General features: G+C 45.4%; 1 protein-coding gene across 1 annotated transcript in view; it reads right to left on the reverse strand.

Moving 5' to 3' along the window:
* Nucleotides 1-26,854, reverse strand: part of LOC311298394 (uncharacterized protein) — a 35,239-nt gene that overhangs the window by 2,184 nt on the left and 6,201 nt on the right. The gene's annotated exons all lie outside the window — the stretch shown is intronic.

Raw genomic sequence — 26,854 nt, forward strand, 5'->3', positions numbered from 1 at the left:
ATTAGGTTCTTCGAACACACTTGCCGGATAGGATTAGTATAGCTGGATTGAGTTCTGTCAGGTCCATTAAGTCAAGAACACACAGACAATAAAAATAATTAAGAATTTTTATTAAATAGATTGCAAACAGGTTGATGTTCCTGAATTGAATTTGGCGGTATGGCTCTGTTCAGGGAGTCCTCTGACCTTTCATGAGCACCATGAAATAGCAGAGAGTCAGAGGACAGCAGCAGCAGCATTAGGGAACGTTCACACAGTTTAGGACTGCGAGAGCTAAAATATCCCCCTGTGAACAGAGCAGGCAACATGACATAAAGCAAAATGCCACGTTATGCATAAGGAGGAGCTGGGGAGGTGGCGGGCAGCAGTAGCGAGCAGCAAGCATGTATAAGCAAACTGAATGTGCTTTAAATAGGGCGCCTTGTTTGAGCTTGGCCATTGAGCAGCAAGGGGAGTTACCCAGCTAATGCAGCTCAGCTGAAGCAGATCAGCTGGCGGGACAGTGTTGAAGCTATAGCATTAGCAGCATCTTGACTACCTGGCCTGCCAGAACTGACGCTGACGCTCAATTTCTGTCAGGTCCATTAAGTCAAGAACACACAGACAATAAAAATAATTAAGAATTTTTATTGAATAGATTGCAAACAGGTTGATGTTCCTGAATTGAATTTGGCGGTATGGCTCTGTTCAGGGAGTCCTCTGACCTTTCATGAGCACCATGAAATAGCAGAGAGTCAGAGGACAGCAGCAGCAGCATTAGGGAACGTTCACACAGTTTAGGACTGCGAGAGCTAAAATATCCCCCCAAACAAAACCACACCTGGCAATCCTCTGAGATACAGAGGATGATTTATTTTAACAATTATATGCTTAGTAATCTTAAGAATACACGGATAATTTGCAATATGTTATAATCATTACGTTATTTGACTAGATGAGCTATCCCCCAAAACAGAAATTGAGTGTCTCGAACGGTGTCGTTTGAGCCGCCCTAATTTAGCGATTTATATTAGGCAATGGTAAAATTATTAATAACTGAAATGACTATTCAAGACCGCAATAGCTAAAAACATGCTGTTACCTAGAATTATCTGTCTTTGAACTGTTTTGACGGCCTACAGTGTAAGCGCTATGAAGAGATGACTAAGCTACCTTCTGAGAAACGAGCTAGATGAAGGAATTAAACAGCTGGTAGCGCATCCAGGGGAGTTATACTGAGCAGAGCGCGAGCAAGTAATGATCAAATGCGTTTATTAGTGAAACAAATCAGAGACTTGAGCTCATGGCTTTCTGGGCGTCAAGAATAGCCCGAACGTCGGGACGGAGGTATCGTTCGTAAGCAGGAGAAGACCACCGCCCCATAGCTTTAAGGGTTAAAACCGGAGCAGATGCTGCCGCTGTCGTTGCTGCGCCGATGCGCAGAGAATGAGCAGTATAGCGGTCCGGGGGCAGTCCACAGAATTGGCAAAGGAGGCGTAGGTGACAAGAAAACCAAGTTCTGGACATTGTTTTCCCTGCCTGCGTGATGAACAGCGGCTCCTGCGGATCAGCACTGGGGCGGTACCTCAAATAGGACAACATGGAGATCAGAGGACAAAACACAGTGTTAGACTCAGAGATGTACACGATTACGCCTTTAGAATTTTTATCAGTTTTGGAATGTTTTAAAAATAATGTGAAATGGTGATCATGAATTGAGACATCAGAAATTGTTAGATTGAGATTTGGGTCAAATGAACAAGTGCGTGAAGAAATTTCACCACCCCTTAGAAAACCAAAAAAAGCTGTGAGAATAACCGTTTCTAACAACTGATCGGTGTACTGCCCGAAAACACCCATCCCGTAATTTTGATATGATTTGTTTAACCAAAGGTAGAGAAAAAAGAAAGACGTTTATCATTGCCTTGAGGAGATTGTCTCTTGATCCCGTTCAGCAAAAGGCGAATGGAAGGATTTTCCAAAATACTGGAAGCAGATGGATCCAGGCAGCGCATATGCAATTGAATGCCAGCGACCGTGCTTTTGATTGAAGAAGGCTGCAGTTTCCGAACCTCGAAGCAGTGGACTATAAACGCACTAATATATGATATATTGACAGGCAGAGCAGCTACAGATAAAGAAGCACAAAAACTGATGAAATAAGACCATGCAGAGTCATACGATTTTAATGTAGAACTAGCCAAACCCCCCCGCATGTACTGCGCAGCAGAATGCATATAGGATCGAAGAGGGTTATTCAATCTAGAATGGTTTGGCTGAAAGGCGGGCATTCCAGGCTTGATTGTGCTGCAGCTGGACACAGGAGATGAAATTTCTGAAAATTGAAGCGAGACAAAGAATCGGCCACTTGGTTATTCAAACCGGGAATATGTTCTGCATGAAAATGATAGTTCCCCATAACTGACAGCCATGTAAGACGTCTCATGAACCTGTTGATAAACGGGACGGATGAACGCCTCTTATTAATTATATTAACCGCCGTTTCGTTATCGCAGAAAAACATAATTTGTTTCCTAGCCCAGTGTTTACCCCACAGAATGCATGCAACGACGATCGGATACAATTCTAATAGGGCTGTCGAGGAATCACCGGCAGGTAAGGAACGCAATTCTTCCGGCCAGGCGGACGCAAACCATTCGTTTTTGAAAATTCCCCCGAACCCTATGGAAGGTGCTGCATCAGTATATAGATTAAGAGCTAAAGATGATTCCATGAAATCATTAAGAAAAAAGGAAATGCCATTCCATTTATCTAGAAGCAGAGACCAAAATTTTAGCTCAGATCTACATCCTGCGTCTAAAGTAACTACATCACTGAGAGCTTTTGCAGATTTAGAAAGGTCAAGAAGCCTGGAAATAAAAGATCTGCCTTGAGGAATTACTCTCATCGCGAAATTAAGGTGCCCCAAAAGAGAGAGCAAGTCCCTTTTTGAAAAAGATTTAGAATTTTTTTGCGACTTTCATAACTTGTCTTATTCGAGCTAATTTCTCGAGGGGGAGTGAAGCTTGCATGCGATTTGAATCGAGAGAAATGCCTAAGAATTCGATGACTTTGACTGGACCCACGGTCTTTTCCTCCGAGAGAGGAACGCCTAATTCAGAAAAAGTGCGTTTGAGAGTCGAGATAGAAAAGTCTGATTTTTTGGAAGGAAAATCTACCAGGAGAAAATCATCTAAAAGATGAAGGACGAAGGATAATTTCTCGTTATTAAGAAGAATCCAGCACAAAGCCTCAGACAAGGTATCGAAAATTTTTGGACTGCTACGACAGCCAAAAGTGAGTCTAACCGCAAAATACAATTTTTCCCTCCACTGAACGCCGAACAAATGCCACTGTGAGGGATGCAATGGCATAACTTTAAAAGCATCGGAAATATCTGCCTTTGCAAGCCAAGCTCCACGTCCTGCCTTTTTTATGAATTTGATGGCATCATCGACAGTGTTGTAAAACAGAGAAAATGGGGCTAAAGGAATAAGGCTATTGATGCTGTCAGCCAAACCATTGTGGGGAGCAGAAAGGTCGATAATTAAACGTTTTTTACCCGAATATTTTCGAGTGGCTACCCCTATGGGACTTACCCTAAAAATCGGGAAAGGAGAATTATCAAATGGGCCTATCATGAATCCTTTCTTAACCTCTTTCTCGAGCAAGGTATCCACAGTTTCCGGCTCCTGAGACGCGGACAATAGGTTATGGCAATGAAAAGATACAGCAGGAAAATGCAGCAGGCCAGCAAAAAAACCCTGAACAAGACCAGTCAGTAAATAATCCACAAAACAGCGGTCGGGATGCTTTCTCAACGCCTGTCCCAGCTTGGGGACATTAATGGGAGTTGATGGTTTTATTTCTTTCGCTCCATTTTTATGAAGCGGGTTCTCCTCGGGCACACAGACTTTGGGTGGGCGTTCCCACAGTAGCTACAAACATGAAAATATTTACAATTATGCATCCTACAAATATTCTCATTGAAATTAAAGCAAATAGGAGTACCAACGTTATTCACCTGGGGGCCAGATTTATGGCTCGGGCCGGGATGAGACATAGAAGAAATAGGCTTAGATTTAGAGCATAAATTAGTAGAATGCGAGAGAGAGCCGCAAACGGAGCAGGACAGAATTTGGTGACCTGTGAAGTGTCTACTTATGAGCGCGAGATCGACCTCGGACCAGTCTAGTCTCTGATTAAAGCGTTGAATGAACATAGCTGCCTTTGCAGAAAAAGACTTGTGATACTCGTAGAACAGAACCCCACCGTAAGAGAGAGCTAGATCAGAAATTATGGCCAGATAGGTATCTAGTTCGGCTCTGCGCGCTGGTTGGACCTCACAAATAACATCCCTATAAACTCCAAATGCAGTACAGAACTCGGGAAAAGTTAGAATTTTTGAAAGTCTAGGGTCCCCATCTTTTAGCTCGACCTGTACGTCACCACAGTCTACTATACGCCGTTCACACAGCTCGGAGCCCAGCAAGAGTTTAACGAGGTTAATGTCATTACCTGTCAATATCTGACCCCTCAGCTGATGAGAGATGGCAGCAGCTGGTGGGAAAAAAGGCGAGCCAGTGGAAAGAGGTACGGCGGTTGCTAGGGTCCTCTTAGGTACAAATTCCGTGGTGACGTCATCAACTTGAGGCTGGCGCGGATCGGAGACAGCAGCGGTGGTTGAAGCCGGGGTGGATGTCGATTGAGCAGAGACGGGGGTCGAGGAAGGTCTGGAAAGGGAGCCGTCTTCCAGTGTTGATATCCTAGCGGACATGTCGAGGAGAGAAGATTGAATATCAGAAAGTGCCATAAGCACTGGATCATCTGATGAAAAAGCACTTGGACCCGGACGAACAGAGCAGCTGGCCCGTTTTTGTGCTGGGGCTTTGCTGGCCGTCTCTGGATTTTTGCGCTTCGAGGTGTGCTTTTTTCCGGAGGACTGGGGAGGAGGCACCGGCGGAGAATCAACTGAGATATTTAGAGAATCGCAGAGGAGGACAAATAGGTCCTCGTGAGAGGCGCCACGCGGAGGCTGAATGTCATTTGTAAATAGGGTTTCCAGTATTTTTGCCACGGGCCAATCGCCGATGCATGGTTGAGACGAGGATTTATTCGCCAACCGCCGAGAACTCCTACGAACGGTAGCGTTATCCTCCGGGCAGGCATCCTGCCCCTGGTCCGATTGGAGTGGTGATGGCCGGGTTTCCTCAGAAGAGTCTTGCCATTCTTCCTCGACAGCGGCGGAAGTCATAGACAATAGGGTGAGTAGAATCAGTACTTTAACGTTTAACAACATGAGTGATTTTACCAGCGTACGTACAAAGCAGCAGTAGCGAGCAGCAAGCATGTATGAGCAAACTGAATGTGCTTTAAATAGGGCGCCTTGTTTGAGCTTGGCCATTGAGCAGCAAGGGGAGTTACCCAGCTAATGCAGCTCAGCTGAAGCAGATCAGCTGGCGGGACAGTGTTGAAGCTATAGCATTAGCAGCATCTTGACTACCTGGCCTGCCAGAACTGACGCTGACGCTCAATTTATCTGAGATAACTGCGCGTTCATGCGCTGGTTTAAAAGGGGATATGTATCGATAGTAGAAACATTGATCAGCAACGCTGCTATTAGCTGCTCAGCGTGGCCAAAGAGCGCACTCAGTTTTTCTCCGCAGCAGAGCAAGAGTTATTGCTTGAAGGTTATGCAGAATTTGAAACCTTAATTAAAACGCCAGGGAACACCTCAAAGTCTGCAAAAGCCAGGAGAGAGGGCTGGCAAAAAGTAGCGCTTAAATTCAAATGTGAGTGTGTTTGTTCAGCATATTGGGAGGAATTTAGGACAACCCTGCCACATTTGGTGTTTCTTAGACTTACAGCTTTGGCATTTAAGGCAGAAAAGGATGTCCTCATTCAACTAAATAATACAAATTCCCACACTATTGATAATCACAGTGATAAGCATTAGGAGTGTTTGGAGAGCGGTCAGCAGTTTAAATGTCCTTACGGTCGCTGTACATGCCTTTATAATCAACAAAAGCCTATAGCACAGGAGTCGGGAACCTTTTTTGACCTAAGAGCCATTTTCTTTTTTGATAAATGCATTTTTCCAAAAGAGCCACAGTAAAAAGAATATAATATTAAATAAAAAATATATATTTTTAATTACATTTAAATAATGGTACCTTTATTAGGTCTGTAGACAACAAAAAACAAGTTGCAATAAGGAATTAATTTTGCAGGGATTTCACTGGGAGTTTGAGAGCATAAATCCTCACCTGTGTGTGTGTGTGTGTGTGTGTGTGTGTGTGTGTGTCCCTCCCCCGGACAGCATGCCAAATACACAATAAACGTTACTCCCTCTAATTGTATGTAAGTGTTTTCTTCTTAATGTTTCCATTAGGATCGGTGCATAAAAACAAACTCGGGATTTTACACAAATTATGATAATTCACTGTATTTCAGTAAGACACAGTTTCAAATGTGTGTTTTATTTTATTTTAAACTATGCGTGACAAATAAGACAATAATAGTCTATAATACAAGCCCTGGCCATTGTTTTTTTTTTTTTTTTTTGCGTACAATGGGAATTAAAAACCCTGCAGTGCTGAAAAGTGGGGAAAAAATTATACTAAAACAGATATTATGTCTATCTATAGCAAATATTATTTATGTGCTCGAGCGTATTTAAGTAATAAATAATCATATCCCTTCTCTGCTGGGTATTTTAATTAATATTTGAAGTAGGCTACTGTTATATTGCACAGATTTACAGCAGTGATTTTCTAGTTAGGCTACAGCTATATTTATATTTGAAGCTATTTTTATCCAGTACACGCAGATTATAACATGAACACACAATGCGGGGGTGGATAAATAAATAATTCGATTTGAAATACCTGATGTCACAGTCACAGATAGTCGTAGGCCTACATGTTAACCGTCGGACAGCCTATTAGAAAACGTCTCTGGTTACTTTCGTAACCTCGGTTCCCTGAGAGGCAGGAACGAGACATTACGTCATACTGACGTATATGGGATCTCCTTCCTTCTCCACTTCTCCATTTCCACTGAAATCTTATAGGCTAACACCAGCTGGAGACAGCTGGCCAATTGACGCGAAACATGCAAATGCTGACCGGACCGCGGGCAGTATAATAGCATGGGCACGACAATAACGTCAGAATCAAGACTGAACGCTAGCACAGCTGATCAAACGGTGAGCACGGCGGCTGACGTAATGTCTCGTTCCCGCCTCTCAGGGAACCGAGGTTACGAAAGTAACCGGAGACGTTCCCTTTCAAGGCGGTCACTTCGACATTACGTCATACTGACGTATATGGGAACTGTATAGAATCCCACCGTGAGCGCAGTGAAGATAAGCTTCAAGCTTCAGATAAGATACCTAAGATTTGGGGATAGATAGGTGCGCAATCTGTGGTGTTGGATAGACCTCAGAACTAGAGATGCGCGGATGGGCTATTTCATCCGCAACCGCATCGCAAAACTCATCATCCGTCCGCCATCCATCCGCACCAACGTTTTTGACCAATTTTCAAAACCGCACCCGCCCGCCATCCGCTGATTGGGCAATGCAAGGCGCTGCTGATGACAGCCGCGAGACTAGAAAACTCTCTTACCTCAGAATATCAGCAGTGAACTCCGTCTCCGATCGGCGCACATGGACAAAAATAAATAAATGATTTAAATAAATAAATAGCCTAAATTAAACGAACTTCGGCAAACCTGACCGTACAATATTTTCATTGTATAATTAAAAAATAGCCTAAACAATCAAGATAGCCTATTTACTTTTTTTATTTATTAAAACCAGGAAATTGGTTAATGAAACATGGATTAAAATTAAGATACAATTAATACAAAACGAAATTCGCTTTAAAGAAAGGCTTTGTGCTTTCTGTTTGAGGTCTCTGTGAAAGTTTGAAAGTCTTTTAGTGCCGCGGCGCTTTCAGAGTGGTCGCGTCCGTAATGGAGAACTGTCACTCACGTAAGATTGTTTTTTCCTCATAAATGACAAAATACTTTAAAAAAAAAGACAAACCATCAATTTAAAAAATATATATATATAAAAAAAGGATGGATTTATAGCGTTTTGGGGGAAAAAATGGATGGATGACCTTCTATTGCCTTTGTTTTTAATTCTCCTTTTTTGAGTTTGTCACGTAAAGTTACCTCCTTCTCCGGCATTGCCATCTCTGATAATAACAAGCAGTCTGCATAGACTCGACTAGGCCATATTAGCCTACTGCCTGATAAAAATTTTACTATTTTAAAGTGTGCTCGATTTTTTTTTTTTTTTTTTTGATGTAGGTATAGTCAGATAACAATATTTAACAATATATTAGGCATCCCTCTAATTTGTTCCTCCCGTGAGGTGGGTTAAGGAAAAAATGCATTTGAAAATGTGAGGACCAAGCAACAACCCCAGGTTCTCCCCTGAGAACAAGACCAAAAATGTTATGTGCACCCCTGATTATAGTCATAACACAGAGTTAGCAGCGATGGTAACTCTGCATAATGCAGACTACTCACAGCTGGAGGTAACAGTTTCATGAGTACAAGAATAAAACTCACCGAACCCACGACGCTATAGGCGGTGCATCAAACTTGAAACCCTGGCGAACGTGTTCTGAGAAGACAGCCAGCATACCTAAATCCTGTAGGCATTAAGCCAACATTGAAAAACGTTGAATTCAGTGAGAAAGTCTCTGTATAAAACAGCACGTCCCTAGTACCATCCACCAAGAACACAAACAGCTGGTCAGACTGCTGCCTAGTGATCCACGTACATCCGCAAAGCCTTTACAGGGCCAACAGCACTCTGAGCATCGGCATCATGCGAGGCTGATGGCTCAGCAGATAAGGCGGGCAGGGATCAACCTGTGCTCTGAACGGTGTAAGCGACTTCGGAACGTAGCTTGGTATCGGACAGAGAGTGACGCTGCAGTCACCAGGTCCGAGACCATGCAATATCATTCACTTAGAATGAGTGTAGGTCTCCAAAGTGCTTCGCTGGGGCGAGAGCTGGGAGAGCTTTTCTCAGCACTTGTTAGTGTGAAGTGTCTTGCTTGAGCAATGGGCTATGGACCCAGCAGCGGACACACAAGAAGGTTCCACAGCTTGGGGCTGGGGTGCCAATCATGCCGATTGCCTGTAGAAGCAGGACCTTCCTGAGGGGGATTGTCGAGGGGGAGCCCCATAACTCTCTCAGGTCCGTGAACCGGAGAAACTGACACTCCCGACACTATAGCCGATGTACAGAAGTGCAAATCAACACATAACCGAATGTACATAAACACAGTGCCAGTGGCCGTAGCGACAACAATTGTGAATATACGCAGTTAGATAATAGCCCCATAATAGCATAGCACCTCAGTAAGTACACAAACACAGTTGTAGCCGTAGCTACAACTGTGAATATACGAGTTAGCACAGAATAGCCAGTTGCAATGAAGGAAACGGGGCAACATAACAGCGTAGCACATGCACGTAACAGCATCGGTCGCTGTAGCGCCAACTTAATATACGCAGTTAGCTCAGTATAGGCACTGAAGGATACAGGGCAACACCGCAGCATGAACACATCCATGTGTAAATAAATGCAGCACAGGTCGCCGTATTGACAGAGACTGTGAATATGCACAGTTCGACTGGGATAGCTAGTTGCACTGAAAGATACAGGGCAACATGACAGCATAACACAAGTGCGTAAAGAATAGCGCATCCATGTACGTACATAAACGCAGCGTAAGTCGCCGTAGCGACAGTAACTGTGTAGAGACAGAAACTGAGATGCACAGTTAGATTAGGATGGCTAGCTGCACAGAAGGAAACGGGGCAGCATTACAGCATAACACATCCGTGTACGTACATACATCCAGAAACTGTGAATATGCGCGGATAGATTAGGATAGCTAGTTTTGCACTGAAGGAAACAGGGCAACAAATAGCAAAAACACGTCCTTGTATGTACATAAGTGCAGTGTAGTTGCCGTAGCGACAGAACTGTGAATATGCACAGTTAGATAGGATAGCTGGTTGTTGCACTATAGAGGGCAACATAACAGCATAACACAACAGTGTGCACATTTTAAACATCTGTGTGTATAATGCAGCGCAAGTCGCCGAAGCGACCGAAACTGCATGAATATGTGCAGTTCAAACACAATGGTCAGTTACGTTGAAGGGCAACATAACAGCATAACGCTTCAGAGTGTACACAGATGCAGCGCAAGTCGCCGTAGCGACAAACTGTGACTATGCACAGTTAGATAGGATAGCTAGGTGCACTGAAGGATACAGGGCAACGTGATAGCATAGTTACATTAGTGTGTACAAAAACACAGCGTCAGAGGCATAGCGAAATCGACTGTGAATACGTAATCAGAATAGCCGGTTGCACTGAGGATACAGGGCAATATTTAGCGGCGTAATCATAACACATATCAGTGCGTAGTGTGTACACAGCGTCAGTGGTATCGCGCAACAACTGTGAATACGTAGTAATCAGAATAGCCAGTTGCGCTGAAGGACACAGGGCAATATATAACGGCAAAATTCATAACACATATCAGTGTGTAGTGTGTACATAAACACAGCGTCAGTTGCATCGCACAATAACTGTGAATACGTAGTAATCAGAATAGCCAGTTGCACTGAAAAATACAGGGCAATATATAATGGCATAAATCCTAACACATAACAGTGTGCGGTGTGTACGTAACACAGCGTCAGTTGCATCACACAACAACTTTGAATACGTAGTAATCAGAATAGCCAGTTGCGCTGAAGGACACAGGGCAATATCGTGGCATAAGCATAACACACACATATCAGTGTACATAAACACAGCGTCAGTGGCATCGCACAACAACTGTGAATACATAGTTGAATCAGAATAGCCAGTTGCACTGAAGGATACAGGGCAATTTATAGCGGCATAAATCATGAACACATATCAGTGTGCATTGTGTACATAAACACAGCGTCAGTGGCGTAGCGACAACAACTGTGAATACGTAGTTAAATCAGAATGGCCAGTTGCACTGAGGGATACAGGGCTCATATGGGTTCGGAGCCGATTTGGCGGGCTGGGCTTAGCCGAATTTAGGCGGGGCGAGGTACCAACGAAGAGAGACATCGAGGAAGGCTGGACCGTAATAGAGACTCATAGCATCCGCACTTCCGTGCCTTTTAGACACGGAGCCATGGCCTTTGCCTCGTCTCTCTAGACGCGCATCTTGCACACGACTTACCATAGGACGTTGTGGAAGACGGAGTCTTTCTTGAAGTAGCCTGGCTGAGATACTGGGCTAAGTATCCTATTCAACGGAGCCTATCGCGTCGAGTCCTTCTAGCGAGCCCGCGAAAAGGACCGGAGTGGCGACGGGCAGCGTCAACTCGTCTTTGGGCGGGCCCACCAGCGGCATGCTGGCGGCAGTGGGCCTCATCCCCGCTGATGCCCGGGTTTATTCCCCTGAGGGCGCGCACTGGCAGACCGGCACATGGCTGTCGTCTGTGAGTGTGCCTCGGTTGATCCTTGTGAGGGGAGAGCGAGTCAATAGGACCCGCACATATCTATAATAATAATAATAATACATTTTATTTCAAAGCGCCTTATCAGGACACCCAAGGACACTGTACAAAGCAGATAAAAACATTAAAAAAGTCAAATAAGTTTAAACCGCGGCAAGACAACAATGAACTGATATGGGTCAGGTGGAATATGACTGTCTGAACAGAAGAGTTTTGAGTTTGGATTTGAAGAGGTGAAATGAGTCCATGGTACGGAGGTCAGGAGGGAGGGAATTCCAGAGATGGGGAGCAGAGCGACTAAACGCCCTGCTCCCCATTGTGACAAGACGGGCAGGGGGAACGGAAAGCTGGCAGGTATGGGAGGATCGGAGTGAACGGGTCGGGATGTTTAAATGGAGGAGATCTGAGATGTATGGAGGAGCCATGTTATGAACTGCTTTGAAAGTGATGAGAATTATTTTAAAGATGATCCTCTGTTTGATGGGAAGCCAGTGAAGTTGTTGCAGGATGGGAGTGATGTGATGAGAGACGGGGGTCAGAGTAATCAGGCGTGCAGCAGAGTTCTGGAGGAGCTGCAGCTTCTGGAGCGACTTATTGGGGAGACCAAACAGGAGTGAGTTGCAATAATCTATCCGAGATGTGACGAGACTGTGAACCAGAATGGCGGTGGTTTGGGGAGTGAGAGAGGGACGGAGACGAGAGATGTTGCGCAGGTGGAAGTAGGCAGACCGGGTGATGCTATTAATGTGAGACTGGAAAGATAGTGTGCTATCGAGGACGACACCCAGACTCTTAACCTGAGGGGAGGGAAGGACAATTGAGTTATCAATGGCAATGGAAACTTTATTAGTTTTGGAGAGGGTATGAGGTGTGCCTACCAGGAGGACTTCGGTTTTGGAACTGTTCAGTTTGAGAAAGTTGGATGAGAACCAAGAGTGAATTTCTTGGAGACAGAGGGTGAGGGAGGTTGGTGGGAGTGAGGAGGAAGGTTTAGTAGAGAGGTAGAGCTGGGTGTCGTCCGCGTAGCAATGGAATTTAATGTTGTGTTTACGGAGGATGTGACCAAGAGGGAGGATGTAGATGATAAAAAGGAGAGGCCCCAATACAGAGCCTTGGGGCACTCCAGCAGAGACGGGGAAGGTAACGGATTTCTGGGATTTGAATTGTATGAACTGTGGGCGATCAGAAATGTATGAAGTAAACCAGGCTAAGGGAATGTGGGTGATACCAATGGATGATAGTCGACTGAGGAGGGTAGGATGAGAAATGGTATCAAAAGCTGCTGTGAGGTCCAGAAGAATGAGAATTGAAAGTAGTCCAGAATCAGAAGCCATGAGAAGGTCATCAGTAATTTTGAGGAGTGCGGTTTCGGTGCTATGAAGTGGACGGAAACCAGATTGGAACTGCTCGTAGATGCTGTTGGACATGAGGTGATTATGGAGTTGAAAAGCGACAGATTTGTCCAAAATTTTGGATATGAAGGGTAAGTTGGATATGGGACGAAGATTATTGAAATTGGTGGGGTCCAGGCCAGGTTTTTTCAGAATGGGTGTGACCGAGGCAGTTTTGAGTGAAGGGGGAACTGAACCGGATCTTAGGGAGGGGTGGATAATCTCAGTGATGAGAGGGGCAAGTGAAGAGCAGCATGATTTAACCAGGGTGGAGGGAAGTGGGTCGAGCTGACATGTGGAGGGTTTAGATTTATGAATAATATCTGAAATGGCTTGAACGGAGGGAAGGTCGAAACTGGAAAAAGTAGTTATTGAGGATGGATAAGGGGTGTTGAGGTTGCCTCCAGAAACTGCAACTCCAGATGAAGTCAGGTGTTTATGAATATCTGTGATTTTAGAGACAAAGAAGGACATAAGTTTATTGCAGAAGTCCTGGGATTGCATATGGTAGGGAAGAGAGTCAGGAGGTTTTGAAATGGAGGTGAGAAGGGAAAAGAGGGTTTTAGAATTGTGATGATTAGAGTGGATTAAATGGGAGTAGTAGGCAGATTTAGCTGAGGAGAGGGAGTCCTTATACAGATTAACATGGTCCTTTTACATATTGTTGTGAATGGTGAGTCCAGTTCTATTGGCAAGACGTTCCAGCTGACGGCCCTGAGATTTCAGAAGGCGTAGGGCGGGAGTGAACCAGGGTGCTGAACGGGTGAAGGAAACTGATCTGGATCTCATAGGAGCATGGGTGTCCAAGAGAGTGTGAAGATTTTTGTTGTAGTAAGAAACTACTTCATCAGGTGAACAACAGGCAGATATACTGGGAAAATTATTGATATCAGATGCAAAGGTGGCAATGTTAATGTCCTTGATATTCCGGAAGTAGATGGTGCGAGGGAGGGTCATTTTAGATAGCGGGAGGGTGATGTTAAAAGTAATGAGCATGTGGTCAGAAAAAGCAACGGAGTGAGTTTTACAGCCAGAGGGGGTGACGCCAGAACAACAGACTAAATCCAGTATGTGCCCTTTACAATGAGTTGAAGAGTCAATTTATTGATGCAGACCAAAGCTTTCCAGGCAAGATGAAAAGTCTCTGGAGAGCAGAGAACTGATATTGTCCATATGAATGTTGAAGTCACCCAGGATGATTAAGTTATGGGAGAGGGTTGAAAGATGGGTGAGAAGCTGAGAGAAATCATTCAGAAAATCCTTGTTATATTTTGGGGGACGGTAAACAGTGACCACAACTGTGGGAGAGGGTCCAGGCAACAATGAAGCAGAATACTCAAAGGATGAAAATAGAGGAGAAGCAGGAATCGGCACTACTTTCCAGGTCTCGCGATGAAACAGTGCAAGACCTCCGCCACGTCCGGAAGCACGGGGCTGGCAATTGTAAACAAACCCCGGCGGGGCAGACTCATTAAGAGGAATAAAATCGTTAGTCAGCTGCCAGGTCTCTGTCAGACATAAAAAATCAAGATTATAATCCATAAGGACATCTCTGATTAGAGGACCCTTGTTATTGAGAGAGCGGATGTTCAAGAGACCGAAATTGACGGTGGCAAAGCTACTTTTGCAGGCAGAGTTAGTCACTTTGGGCAGGCTAGCCAGGCTACTGTGATTAGCTCCCCGGCTAGCGTTACGAGAGCGGCGGCGTGTGGTAAGCCAAGTTGGGATGGAGGAATAAGAGTTCTTGTAAAAGCGCTTACCGCGCGATCCACGGTGGATGTATCTCCGGTTTGGCTGGAAGAAGATGTCCGAAGGAATGGAGCAACCAGGTAAAGGCTGGAGGACATCAACATGGCGTCGGAGCTTCAAAAGCTCAGCAACAGAGTACTGGAACAGAGCATCGGCTTGCAGGTGGGCAAGAGACACCAGAAGCCAGCCAAGCACGAACCAGAAACTTGACCGGAGAATCCACGTCATCCTGCACAGGAGAGAGGCTTGGGGGCCGGAGATCCTCAGGTATGCATCAGCGGTGAAAATGTTAGAACGCAGTCGGGATCACAGAAGAGCGATACTCCAACAGTTACTGGTCATAAGCAGCAACCAATGTTGTACAGACGATGTAATGATTCAATTTAGTCAGATTGAAACACTGTCTGTCTGAAAATTCGCTGGTATTGTCAAAGTTTATGCCAAAGTTCTACCGGTGAGTAGCGGCGACAGTCACGCTCAGCGTTCACTCTCTCGATCATCCTGATCATATCTGGCATGTAGTAGCAGCCATCGGATGCGGGGAGGAAACATGGTGAGTAACCTCTATTGCAACTTCCACAATGACTTCAGATAAGACTTCTAGCGTGAAGAAAGAGATTCTGACTTTATTGTCGTGCCCATGCTATTATACTGCCCGCGGTCCGGTCAGCATTTGCATGTTTCGCGTCAATTGGCCAGCTGTCTCCAGCTGGTGTTAGCCTATAAGATTTCAGTGGAAATGGAGAAGTGGAGAAGGAAGGAGTTCCCATATACGTCAGTATGACGTAATGTCGAAGTGACCGCCTTGAAAGGGAACAGTAACCTTTCAAGCATTGGAGAACAAATCTCGTAAAAAAAAAATCAACAACAAACAAACGGTCGCGCTTTAAATTTTAAAATCAGCTGCTTGCGTTCAGGTTTGTCTGATGTCTTCATTTAATACAGTGAATTATCATAATTTGCGTAAAATTCTGAGTTTGAGCTGATCCACCAATCCTGATGGAAATATGAAGAAGCCAAGTGAATGACGAGCTAATGTAAAACAGCACTACTAGCCTGAAGTCACCAAGCGTTAGTTTTTAAACAATAACTTCATCTATTCTGTGTCTTAAGTACAATAAAACATTAGTCAATAGATCTTAACTAAAATTACCATGGTAAACCGATAATAAGATACGATTAGAGTTAGCATTTAATAGTTCTTTAATACAGCCAAATCATTCACAAAATAGTACATAAAGTAATGCACATGCTCAGGCTTGAATCGTCTAGGCCAGAGCCATAGAGAGAAAGAGTTGCGACACTCTTTGATGTCGCCGCTATGGCTGTCACGTGGTTCATGTAAGCCCCAATAGTTCCAAAACATACGCTGGCTGTCATTGTTCTTCTATGGGACAGACAGCAGCGATTGCATTATTGAATGGTAAATATAAAATAAAATACACACCCAAGTACTTTTTCAGCTGTTATTGCATTATTGCATTTTGTTAATGTCGGTTTTGCATTTGGAGAGGCAGGGTGACAACGAAATACTGTATATTAACTTAGATAAGTTTTAGGCTACATTTTTGGAGGGAAAAGCTTAGTATTCATGTTCGCATGGGTAGTAGCACTGGCTTTAGCGGCTCTAACTTAACTTTTCCATATCATTCATCTGATGATGGACGTCTCATGGTATTTATTTTAGCACAACTGGGCTGTATTAGGCTATTGATTCCCGTGATTTTGCTTAGAAATTCCGATTCAGCCATTAGCCTACCTTCGTGATCACGCAAAGAGGTCTGCCGTGGCGGTCCTTTCAGAATTCGCTTAGAAGCTAGCTCACTTCTTCTGATGAAAGTGGCCACCCCCAGGACCACAATGTGAAACATGATCATGTTAAGACTAAGAATATAATTTTAAGATTAAGCCATACACATATTATCAAAACTATTACAGAATAAACGAATTTACGCTTTTATGTTTGGGTCTATAGATAAGTGCAGAGCGAAGATCTTTCTCTATGGCTCTGAGTTAGTGTACAGAGTAGGTTAAGAGTAAGTATATATATACACACACTCACCTAAAGGATTATTAGGAACACCTGTTCAATTTCTCATTAATGCAATTATCTAATCAACCAATCACATGGCAGTTGCTTCAATGCATTTAGGGGTGTGGTCCTGGTCAAGACAATCTCCTGAACTCCAAACTGAATGTCAGAATGGGAAAGAAAGGTGATTTAAGCAATTTTGAGCGTGGCATGGTTGTTGGTGCCAGACAGGCCGGTCTGAGTATTTCACAATCTGCTCAGTTACTGGGATTTTCACGCACAACCATTTCTAGGGTTTACAAAGAATGGTGTGAAAAGGGAAAAACATCCAGTATGCGGCAGTCCTGTGGGCGAAAATGCCTTGTTGATGCTAGAGGTCAGAGGAGAATGGGCAGACTGATTCAAGCTGATAGAAGAGCAACTTTGACTGAAATAACCACTCGTTACAACCGAGGTATGCAGCAAAGCATTTGTGAAGACACAACACGCACAACCTTGAGGCGGATGGGCTACAACAGCAGAAGACCCCACCGGGTACCACTTGTCAGCTTGAAAAGCTCAAATCATTTCAAATAGGTTTCTTGAACATGACAATGAGTTCACTGTACTAAAATGGCCCCCACAGTCACCAGATCTCAACCCAATAGAGGATCTTTAGGATGTGGTGGAACGGGAGCTTCGTGCCCTGGATGTGCATCCCACAAATCTCCATCAACTGCAAGATGCTATCCTATCAATATGGGCCAACATTTCTAAAGAATGCTTTCAGCACCTTGTTGAATCAATGCCACGTAGAATTAAGGCAGTTCTGAAGGAGAAAGGGGGTCAAACACAGTATTGGTATGGTGTTCCTAATAATCCTTTAGTTGAGTGTATATACATACATATATACATGCATACTCTACCAGTCAAAAGTTTTGGATCAGTAAGATTTTTAATGTTTTTAAAAGAAGTCTCTTCTGCTTACGAAGGATGCATTTATTTGACTGGTAGTGTATACACACACACACACACACACACACACACATTGTTCTTGAAACATTTTGTCAATAAAGCCCTTTGAATTGAATAAAAAATTTTGTGTGTTTAATTTTGGAGGGAAGGGGGACTGCTCCCATAAGGTATAATACATTTACAGTATTTACTGTATATATTTTTCTCGTGCTTCTATGGTCATAATTACTAACATTCTAATGTTATGTTAAAATACATTCACATAAACCTGCACAACAAGTGAATATCAATTAAAGCTGCTCAGTTTAAGTCAAGAAAGAAGTTTGTTCAACAGTAAAAAAAAATATACAAGGCAACCAATTGCATTCAACAAAACATTTAATTGAATGAATGAATGAATGAATGAATGAAATACACTTCATTGCCCCCAATTATATATTATATCTAGGGAGAGGGAAGGTAAGTTTTTCTTGAATGTTCTGTCTTCAAAGAAACTTGTTCGACTTCCTACAGGGAGAGAAAGATGGCAGAAAGCAGGCCAGAAAAGGAATACAAGTGTTCACAGTAGCCATTACATTACATGATCTGGAGACCTGGTGGTGAATCGAGAATCAGTCAAATGCTTAGCCATATATTGATAACAAAAGCATTCAAACTCCACACTATAAATAATGCTATAGTTACTTGGATTTTTTGGGTGAGAGCATTCCCCTGCCAGCAGAGCGTGTCATAGGCCCCAGAGGAGACCGGGTTAACCCTACACTGTAAAAAAAAAACCCGTAAAAAAACGGTAATTTTCTGGCAGCTGGGGCGCCAGAAAATTCCTGTTAAAAAACGGAAAAATACTGTAAAAAATGGTCTTTCTCCCTGTTGTTTTTACGGAAAAAAACTGTATATTTAACATTGGATTTCGGTAATATGATATAATGTTAATTTACCATCCTATTGAAGTATTAATATCTGTTTTTTACACTGATAACCACCAATCACAGCAGTGATGAGAGTCACATGATCAATCAAAGCTCAACATAAGCAGTTCTTCCACAAGAGAGTTAATACTAATATATATAGAAGCTGCACAGTGTCATTCACACAAACATTAAACACCATCATGGTAACACATGAAATTTTAAAAATGCAATAAACATTAATTTAACAACATTAAATGTAACATAAACCCCTAATGTACATAACTGATTAGAAAAAACGAAGAAAACTATGAAGAAACAAACATAGTTATTTCAACAAAAATACATCAAATGTGAAGTGTCACAGGGAATTGTGGGAATGTCAATTTACGGTTTTTCACTGTAAATGATACAATGAGTTGTTTTTTCACTTTCAAAAACTGTAAATTTAACGGTATGTTACAGTAAAATTACATTAAATGTACCGTTAGATCTATCACAGTTATTTACCGTATATAGTACGGAAACTTTCTGTTAACCAATTAACAGTTTTTCACTGTAGCATTTTTACAGTCTTTTACCGTTAAAATTACGATAATTTTTTACAGTGTAACCCTAACAATGGACATGAGTGTGTGGTGTTTTTTATGGAATTGAGAACAGTTATTCAGAAAATTGACGATACTGTGTGCATGATAATTGGGGGTGATTGGAATTGCACAACTAATTTTATAATTGATAGGAATGGAGAGGAGCCACATAATCAGTCAAGCATTCAATTGTTAAAAATTATAAATGAGTTTGATTTAATAGACTTGTGGAGAAGTAGGAACATAGGAGTTAGACAATATACATGGTTAAAGGCATCAGATAATCAAGTTAGTGGTGCTCGGTTAGATAGATTTTATTTGGGGAAGATTTGGAATAATAAGGTAATGAATGTATCCATCTTGCCTAATGGTTTTTCAGATCACCATTATGATTACTTTTGATTTTAATTTAAAGAAAGTGGTTAAACCTTGTTATTTTTGGCATTTTAATGTCAAATTATTACAGGATATCAGTTTCTGTGAAAAGTTTAAGGTTTTCTGGGATAGGTGGAAACGTACTCGGTTACTAACGTAACCTCGGTTCTCTCTAGAGAGAGGAACAAGTAATACGCTAGGGGAAAATCCTTTTCCACGAGAATACTGAAGCCAAAAAATTATCCTTAATTTTGTATTAATGTAAAACGCGTTGCGGCAGCATACAGACATAGGCGAGGCAGCTCACGCGCCTATTGGCTGGTCTGCTGGCAACTGCTTAAGCCTATCGAGCGAGACCTAGAGTGACGTCAGACCCAATTTGGGTCGTGCCCTCTGCGTCACGTTGGCTTCGCGCCCTCTGCGTCACGTCCCGCCGAAATGGGCGTGGCTTAGGTCTATAAATACCGCTCGCAGGCTTCATATCTCTGGTTTTTAATAGTCGAAGCAACCAGAGCGCGTGCATGCACGGCAGGATACGCAGTACTCGTTCCTCTCTCTAGAGAGAACCGAGGTTACGTTAGTAACCGAGTACGTTCTCTTACGAGAGATTCTCTCGTACTGCGTAGAATACGCTAGGGGAACCTACTGTAAAACGCTGTGCATGCTGGGATCTGATACTCAAGGGCGACAGCCCGGAGTTCATACAGTACACAATCACCCAGGGGACTCACAGGGAATCCTGGAAGAGGAGGGATTTAGCCACTATCTTCCTTTATGGCAGCATAGAGCAGCACTGCAATACTCAAATAGCTGCATAACTGACAGCGTCAGTTTATGAGATTTGGCCATACTAGACCGACAGTAGTCTGGCCTGTAGTGCGGGAACCTCTAGGTTGTAAAACCTTATAAATGTAGACGGAGAGGCCCAGCCTGCCGCCATACAAATATCTTGCAAGGCAATCCCACTTGACCAGGCCCACGATGAAGCCATGCTTCTCGTGGAATGCGCTTTGACACCCAGCGGGCACTGCATGCCCTTGGTTGTGTAAGCTAGCGCTATTGCGTCCACTACCCATCTGGATAGGGTCTGTTTCGAAGCGGCTAGTCCCTTAGAACGCCCGCTGAACGAAACAAAGAGCTGCTCCGTCTGTCTAAAAACAGACGAGCGAGACACATAAGCTCTTAACGCCCTGACTGGGCAAAGGGAGCTTTCGTCCATATTTCCTTCAGTGACCGGCAGAGCAGACAGGGAGATGACCTGTGCTCTGAACGGTGTATTGAGGGATTTAGGAACATAACCGTGCTTAGGTTTGAGTATAACTCTAGAGTCATTCGGCCCAAATTCCATGCACGTCGCGCTTACTGAGAGCGCGTGTAAGTCCCCTATGCGCTTCACTGAAGCGAAAGCCAGAAGAAACGCCGTCTTGAAAGACAGGTGTTTAAGATCAATCTTCTGCAAGGGCTCGAATGGATGACCTTTCATGGCTTCCAGTACCATAGAAAGGTCCCATATAGGGACTGTGGGAGGTCTGGGAGGATTCAGTCTCTTAGCTCCTCTAAGGAAGCGAATGACTAAATCGTTCCTTCCAATAGACTGGCCAAGCGTGGTCGAAGAGAACACTGCTATGGCCGCTACATAGACTTTGAGCGTGGAAGGGGACCTGCCCTTATCCAACAGATCCTGTAGGAAGGAGAGAACCTCCGTCACACCGCAATGCAGGGGTGACACACCACGAGCTGTGCACCAGCTAGAGAACACTGACCATTTTGAGGCATAGAGACGTCGCGTAGACGGAGCTCTGGCCTGTGTGATAGTGTTTAACACTCCCTGTGGGAGGTCAGCGGGTACCCGTTGATGGCCCACACATGGAGGGACCACAGCTCTGGGTGAGGATGCCAGATCGAGCCGTTGGCTTGAGAGAGGAGATCCCTCCTCAGAGGCACTGGCCACGGGGCGGTGCTCGCTAACTGCATCACAATTGGGAACCAAGGTTGGCTCATCCAAAGTGGGGCTACAAGCAGCACTGAGCATCCTTCTTCCCTGACCCGTTCTACCACCTGAGTCAGGAGGGAGACGGGGGGAAAAGCGTAGAGAGGACGGCGAGGCCACTCGTGGGTCAGCGCGTCCTTGCTCTTCGAAAAAATTCTGGACAGTGAGCGTTTTCTTGAGACGCGAACAGGTCTACTTCCGCTCTGCCGAATTTCTTCCACAGCAGCTGGACTGTCTGTGGGTGCAAAGACCATTCCCCTGTCGGAACCTGGCTCCTGGACAGTCTGTCTGGTCCTATATTTAGGAGCCCTGGCACGTGCGCTGCTCTCAGCGAGAGCAGGTTGCTGCGGGCCCATATCAGGAGGCGCCTGGTTAGCCTGTACAGAGTCAGGGACCTGAGACCGCCCTGGCGATTTATGTAGGACACCACTGAGACGTTGTCTGAACGTATTAGCACGTGGTGTCCCTTTATGAGGGGACAAAAGCGCGTGAGCGCTTTGCTCACTGCCAACATTTCGAGGCAGTTGATATGTAAGAGCTTCTCCTGCTTTGACCATTGGCCAAAAAGCGGTCTGCCCTCAAGCAGCGCTCCCCATCCCGAGGTGGATGCGTCCGTGGACACCACCATCACTCTCGAGGAAGTCCCCAGGCTTACACCTGATTGGTACCAGTCTTTTGCCACCCAAGGTTTCAAGGCTGCAATGCACGCTTGATTGACCTTGAAGCGAAGCCGACCGGAGGCCCACGCTGTGCGTGGTACTCTCTTTCTGAGCCAGAACTGCAGTGGGCGCATGCGCAGAAGGCCCAACTGGAGAACTGAAGATGCTGAGGCCATCAGACCTAGCATCCTTTGAAATGTTTTGAGAGGGACTATCGCGCCTCAGCGGAACGAGCCGGCTGCGCGCCGAATGTCCAGTGTGCGCTGAGATGACAGGCGTGCTGTCATTAGCAGCGAGTTCAGCTCTATTCCCAGAAAAGATATAATCTGTCTGGGGAATAGCGAGCTCTTTTCCCAGTTCACTGCGAGACCAAGATTCTCGAGGTGATCGAGTAAAATGGTCCTGTGCTCCACGAGCTCCGAGTGAGATTGGGCTAGAATCAGCCAGTCGTCCAGATAGTTCAGCACTCGTATACCCCATTGTCTGAGGGGTGCGAGCGCTGCGTCCATGCACTTCGTAAATGTACGGGGTGCCAGGGACAAGCCGAAAGGTAGGACTGTGTACTGATATGCCTGGCCCTCGAAGGCGAATCTCAAAAATCGCCTGTGACGTGACGCTATCTGTATTTGAAAATACGCGTCCTTTAGATCTATTGACACAAACCAGTCCCCTCGGCGGACATGCGCGAGGATTTTTCTGGTCGTGAGCATCCTGAACTGGTGCTTCAGAAGCGCTCTGTTCAGCTGCCGCAGATCTAGTATGGGTCTGAGACCCCCGTCTTTCTTGGGCACCAGGAAGTATCTGCTGTAAAGCCCCCCTTCGCTTTGAGCTTGAGATAGGGGTTCTATAGCCCCTTTGCTCAGCAGTTTCAGAATTCTTTTATGATGTTCAGCACCCATCTCGAAACCCCGGGAAGCTTTTCCCACGCAAGTGCGCGAGTAGCTAGGGGCTGGATGCGAAGCACGCTCTGATCGGCTCGCGATACAGCGGCTTTTGTGTGCTGTGACATAAGCGTCGCGCTCATGACATCTGAGGCAGGGGGCACGCTGATAACAGCGGGCAGAATGCCCGCGCTCGACTCCTCTGCAGTGTCTAACTGAGAGGGGGAGGGCTGCGCTAGTCTCATGTCTGTGTGTGGGCGTGGGCGCAGGGTAGCGGGCACATACACCACTTTTACAGCATTGCTCGCGTGAGCAGAGCGTATGCATACTGGTCCTGTATTTACAGGGACCGTGAGACATGTGGGAAATAGCGTTTGTGGGCACTGAGTAGTGGGCACGTTTGCTACGTTTAAAGCGCAATCGATCTGAGTCGATTTTATGTGCGCGAGCCCTGTGTGAAGGGCTGTGCTTGTGTGTAGGAATGGGCACTGAGTAGTGGGCATTTTTTCTACACATGAAACACCGTCGGCCGTGGCCGGGACACCAGAAAATACACTCTTTAAGGGATTTATCTGGGTAGCCGTAAAAACGGCTTTTTTGTGCAGGCAAGCGGGCAATGGAACCGGCTTGTTGGCTGCTAAATACGCTGGACCAGTCACATTTCCTGAAACTGGACGAGCGGCAAGCTTTGGTGGAAGTCCGGCCGCAGCGGGACTTGGACACCGTCGCTTTCCTAGGCGTGCTAGGACGTTTTCGGGGCCTCTGGCTTCAACGCAACCTTTTGCCGCGGGCCATGCGGGGCGGCGGCCGGATGAGCGAGAGCGCGGTCTCGAGCTCTGGGTTTGGCGGCGTTGTGAAGAGGAGGCGGTGGGCGGAGGCTTAGGCTGTGAGCTCTGAGCAGACGGTTTCGCACGGCCTGCTGCAGAACTGGAGCGCTTCGGGAGGAAGTGCCTCATGGCCTGGGTCGCTTTCTGTACCTCAGCGAACCTATCTGCGAATTCTTTGACCGAGGTTCCGAAGAGGCCGGCAGGGGAAAGCGGCGCGTCGAGGAACGCGGTGCGTTCTGACTCAGTCATGTCCGAGAGCGTCAGCCACAGATGTCTCTCAGACACGGTGAGCGAGGCCATGCTCCGTCCAATGGCCTGTGCTGCCGACTTGGTGGCGCGAAGAGCGAGGTCTGTAGCGCTCCTCAAGTCCGGCACGCAGATTGCGTCAGGTCCTCTCTCATCCAGCTTACGGAGGAGATCGGCCTGGTATATCTGGAGCGTGGCCATGGTGTGCAATGCTGACGCGGCCTGCCCGGCGGGGGAGAAAGCGCGGCGGAGCAGGGCTGACGTCATGCGGCAGGCTTTTGAGGGCAGCGCCATCTTAGCACGCCGTCCAGCGGAGGGCGGGCATAAGTGAGCTGCAATAGCCTCTTCGACCGGCGGCAGGGAGTGGTAGCCTCTGTTCTTTGCGTCGTCGACAGCGGAGAACGCCAAAGAGACAGAGGATCGTGTCCTGGTCGAAAAAGGGGAGCTCCAAGACTTAGCGACTTCTTCATGAAGCTCAGGAAGAAAAGGCGCTGGCTTGGATGCAGGCGAAACGCGCTCCCCAGGCAGGAAGTAGCCGTCCAGCCGGTTGTGAGCAGGCTGCTCAGGCGTAATCCACTCGAGGCCGAGGCTCGCCGTGGCCTGAGTGAGTACACGCATGAGCTCCGCCTCAATGCTCGCTCTCTTCCCCGTAGAAGCACGGGCAGGGGGGGCGGGATCCTCAGAGCTCGCCCAATCCTCACTGCCTGATGCTATGAGAGAGCAGGAATCCCCCTCTCGTAGCAGCGCGTCGATCTCATCAGCGTCATCGACAGAAGCGGCGGCAGACCGGGCGCAGCACAACAGCAGGTGTGGGCGCAGTCTCGCTGAACAGTGCCAAGCGAGTCCTCAGAGTCGCTAATGGCAACAGCTCGCAGTGAGGGCAGCCGCCGTCAGCGAGCGCGAGAACTGCGTGCTCTTGACCCAGGCAGGAAGCGCATATGACATGGCGGTGCCCGTCGCTGAGTGCGGCTTTGCACGAGACGCAAGAAGGCATCTTGAAAAAGACGCAGCTCTTTTAGATAGTGTGAGTCGCGCCGGCGAACACACACACACAGTGCAGAGAAAGGATATGGGCGCTGGATAGCGCAGCAGGAAGGCGATGAAGGCGGCGCGGCCAGCAGCTTCGTCGACTCGTCCCGCTGAGGTGCTTCTTCAACAGCGCGGCTTCTTCTCGGATCCAGCGATGTGAGTTGCTTAGCTGAAGGATGAAAAATCAGAGATATGAAGCCTGCGAGCGGTATTTATAGACCTAAGCCACGCCCGTTTCGGCGGGACGTGACGCAGAGGGCGCAAAGCGCCCTCATTGGTTCTGACGTCACTCCAGGTCTCGCTCGATAGGCTTAAGCAGTTGCCAGCAGACCAGCCAATAGGCGCGCGAGCTGCCTCGCCTATGTCTGTATGCTGCCGCAACGCGTTTTACATTAATACAAAATTAAGGATAATTTTTTGGCTTCAGTATTCTCGTGGAAAAGGATTTTCCCCTAGCGTATTCTACGCAGTACGAGATAATCTCTCGTAAGAGAACTTAAGACAGACAGTTTTGAAAATCTTGGTCAATGGTGGGATGTAGGTAAAGCTAACATCAGAATTTTTTTTGCCAAAACTATACTTCACATACTACTGCAATGATGAAAACAACAGTGAAAAGTTTACAAAGAGACATTGTATCTCTGGAAAAAAGACATGTTAAATAATATGGGATCGGTAAATAATGAAAGGTTAAATAAGAAAAAAGAAGAACTTGGGTCTTTTTTACAAGAAAAGGTAAAAGGAGCATTAATAAGATCAAGAATTTGCTCCATCAAAGATATGGATGCTCCTAGTGCCTATTTTTTTAATTTGGAAAAGAAAAGTTTTTTACAAAAACAGTTGTGTCATCTAAGACGTCCGAATGGAACTATAACCTCTGACCCTCTGGAAATGAGAGAAATGACAATAGACTTTTATTCTAAATTATATAATGCTCAGTGTTGTGACTCTGGAAGTGTGGATGATTTGCTCTGTGATCTGCCTCAGTTGAGAGATGAGCAAAGACAATCGCTGGATGAACAAATAACTTTGCAAGAGCTTACTGATGCAATGAGACAATTATCCCCTGGAAGATCTCCAGGAGTGGACGGTATACCTGTGGAGTTCTATCAGGCTTTCTGGGAATTACTTGGACAAGATTTAAATGAACTGCTGATTGATTGCATCGAAAGAAAGACATTACCCACAAGTTGTTGCAGAGCAGTTCTATCTTTCTCAAAGGTACTAGCAAATAGACATAAAAAATATTTATATGTATTAGTTCATAGAGACCAGTCTTATTGTATACCAGATAGAACAATTATGGATAATTTATTTTTATTGTGTGATGTGATTGATTTTAGTCAAAGTAATAGTCTTAATTTGGGGATTCTTTCGCTTGACCAAGAGAAAGCTTTTGACCAAGTTGATCATGGATATCTTTTCAATGTGTTGAAAGAATTCGGGTTTAAGGGTAATTTTATTTCTTATATAAAATTGTTGTATTCTAATGCATTTGTTATGGTTAAAGCTGGAGGTGGATTGAGTGCACCTATCATGATGTCCAGGGGTATCAGACAAGGCTGTCCACTTTCTGGACAGTTGTATAGTCTAGTAATCGAACCTTTTTTGTGCTGATTAAGGAAAGAGCTAATCGGTATTTCACTTCCAGATTGAAAGAGTACCTTTAAAGTATCCCTGTCAGCAGGAGGTGTTAGTGA

The sequence above is a fragment of the Rutilus rutilus genome (genome assembly GCF_951802725.1).
Source record: "Rutilus rutilus genome assembly, chromosome: 10".
NCBI lineage: Eukaryota > Metazoa > Chordata > Actinopteri > Cypriniformes > Leuciscidae > Rutilus > Rutilus rutilus.